Source organism: Arachis hypogaea, chromosome 3 (genome assembly GCF_003086295.3).
Source record: "Arachis hypogaea cultivar Tifrunner chromosome 3, arahy.Tifrunner.gnm2.J5K5, whole genome shotgun sequence".
Lineage (NCBI taxonomy): Eukaryota > Viridiplantae > Streptophyta > Magnoliopsida > Fabales > Fabaceae > Arachis > Arachis hypogaea.
Window position 1 is genome coordinate 100485078 of NC_092038.1, and position 3146 is coordinate 100488223.

A 3146-nucleotide genomic window follows, 5' to 3' on the forward strand; every position below is an offset into this window, starting at 1 on the left:
GATAGGAAGTAACCATTGACAACGGTGACACCCTACATACAGCTTGCCATGGAAGGAACCTTGCGTGTGTGAAGAGGAGTACAAAGAAAAACTGAAATAAAGAGACAAAGTATCTCCAAAACTCCAACATAATCTCCATTATTGCACAATAAGTATTTATTTTATGCCCTTTGACTTTTTACAAATAAAACGAAAGAACCTTATTGGCATCCTGACTAAGATCAACAAGATAACCACAGCTTGCTTCAAGCCAACAATCTCCGTGGGATTCGACCCTTACTCACGTAAGGTATTACTTGGACGTCCTAGTGCACTTGCTGGTTAGTTGTGCGGATTGCAAAAGTGTGATTGCAATTTCGTGCACCATTTTTCATATGTATTTTCAAAATCATAGTGTCTGAACATTCAAAATTTCTAAGTTTGGTGTCTTGTATGTCTTTCTTTCCTTAAAAATTTTCAAAAATATGTTCTTGATGTTCAGCATGATCTTCAAAGTGTTCTTGGTGTTCATCTTGACATTCAAAGTGTCCTTGCATGCATTACTTGTTTTGATCTTGCATTTTTATGTTTTATTTCATTTTGTTGTTTTTCCCTCTCTCCATTAAAAATTCAAAAATAAAAAATATCTCTTTTCAAGTAAATAATATAGAGAAATGAAGATTCAGAACATACAGCAGAGGAATCACAGAGAAAAAGTTGGGAGTTTAGAAAAATGCCCAGTAAAGAAGGATTTCTGGCATTTAACGCCAGCCAGGGCATCTGGCTAGGCGTTAAACACCCAAAGAGGTAGCATTCTAGGAGTTAAACGCCAGAATGGATAGCATCATGGGCGTTTAACGCCAGGATGACACAGGGGAGGTAATTTCGTTTCAAATTCAAATTCTTTCAAATTTTCATGTTTTAATTCATAACTTTTTGCATCAAACATATTTTAAACGTTCATCTTTTTCATTTTTTAATGTTTTCAAAAAAAAATTTTAAATTAAATTTTTCAAAAATATTTTTCTTAATTTTATGTTATATTTTCAAAAATCCTTACTAACAATTAATGTTTTGATTCAAAATTTTCAAGTTTGTTACTTTCTTATTAAGAAAGGATCAATCTTTAAATTCTAGAATCATATCTTTTAGTTTCTTGTTAGTCAAGTCTTCAATTTTAAAAATCAAATCTTTTTAAAATCTTTTTCAATCATATCTTTTTAAAATCAAATCTTTTTCAATCATATCTTTTCAATCATATCTTTTTAAAATCAAAATTTTTTCAATCATATCTTTTTAAATTTTGATTTCAAAATCTCTTTTTTAACTTCTTATCTTTTCAAAATTATTTTCAAACCTTTTTCAAAATTTACTATTTCTTATCTTTTTCAAAACCACCAAACTACTTCTCTCACCTCTAATTTTCGAAAATCACTAACCATTTTTCCAAAATCTTTTTAATTAACTAATCGTTTTCAATTCTAATTTTATTTTATTTCTTTTTCAAATTTTCGAAAAACTCTCTCTCTCATCTCTTTCTATTTATTTTATTTAATGGCTAACATTTCTCTTCTACTCATCTAAAAATTTCGAACCCTTACCCTCTCTCTGTGTTCGAATTCTTCTTATTCTCCCTCTACCTCATCCTTCTATTCTTCTTTTCCTCTGACACATCAAGGAATCTCTATACTATGATAGAGAGGATTCTACTACTCCCTTTTGTTCTCTTCTTTTTAATATGAGCAAAAACAGGGATAAAAACATTCTTGTTGAAGCTGATCCTGAACCTGAAAGGACTCTGAAGAGGAAGCTAAGAGAAGCTAGAGCACAACACTCCGGAGAGGGCCTTACAGAGAATTTCGAAAAAGAAGTAGACATGGCAGTAGAACCCAACAACAATGCTAGAGATGCAAGGAAGATGCTTGGTGACTATGCTGCACCAACTTTCAACTTCTATGGAAGAAGCATCTCAATTCCTGCCACTGGAGCAAACAACTTTGAGCTTAAGCCTCAATTAGTTTCTCTAATATAGCAGAACTGTAAGTTTCATGGACTTCCATCATAAGATCCTCATCAGTTCTTAATTGAATTCTTGCAGATCTGTGATACTATTAAGACCAATGGGGTTGATCCTGAGGTCTACAAAATTATGCTTTTCCCCTTTGCTGTGAGAGATAGAGCTAGAACATGGTTAGACTCACAACCTAAAGAAAGCCTGAACTCTTGGAAAAAGTTGGTCAATGCTTTCTTGACCAAATTCTTTCCACCTCAAAAGATGAGTAAGCTCAGAGTGGACGTCCAAACCTTCAGACAGAAGGAAGGTGAATCCCTCTATGAAGCTTGGGAAAGATACAAGAAATTAACCAAAAGGTGTCCTTCTGACATGTTTCCAGAATGGAGCATCATATGTATATTCTATGATGGTCTGTTTAAAATGTCAAAGATGTCATTGGACCATTCTACTGGTGGATTTTTTCATCTAAAAACACCTGTAGAAGCCCAAGAACTTATTGAGATGGTTGAAAATAACCAGTACATGTACACTTCTCAAAGAAATCCTGTGAACAATGGGACGACTCAGAAAAGAAGAGTTCTTGACATTGATACTCTGAATGCCATATTGGCTCAGAACAAAATATTGACTCAGCAAGTCAATCTGATTTCTCAGAATCTGATTGGATTGCAAGCTGCATCCGTTAGTGCTAAAGATGCCTCCTCTGAAGGATAAGCTTATGACCCTGAGAATTCTACAATGGAAGAAGTGAATTACATGGGAGAACCCTATGAAAACACCTATAATCCTTCATGGAGGAATCATCCAAATTTCTCATGGAAGGATCAACAGAAGCCTCAACAAGGCTTCAACAACAATAATGGTCGGAGAAATAGGTTTGGCAACAGCAAACCTTTTCCATCATCTTCATAGCAACAGACAGAGAATTCTGAGCAGAGCCTCTCTGGCTTAGCAAACATAGTCTGTAATCTATCTAAGGCCACTCTCAGTTTCATGAATGAAACAAGGTCCTCCATCAGAAATTTGGAGGCACAAGTGGGTCAGCTGAGTAAAGAGTTACTAAAACACCTCCTAGTACTCTCCCAAGCAATACATAAGAGAATCCAAAATGAGAGTTGATGAGCGGATAATTTGTACGCTTTTTGGCATTGTT

General features: G+C 34.5%; 1 non-coding gene across 1 annotated transcript; it reads right to left on the bottom strand.

Annotated features, from left to right (window-relative positions):
* Positions 1-2260: 2260 nt before the first annotated feature.
* Positions 2261-2364, bottom strand: LOC112793397 (small nucleolar RNA R71). Its single transcript, XR_003198090.1, has one exon. It is a non-coding gene; the product is annotated as a small nucleolar RNA R71 (small nucleolar RNA).
* Between the last annotated feature and the right edge of the window lie 782 nt (positions 2365-3146).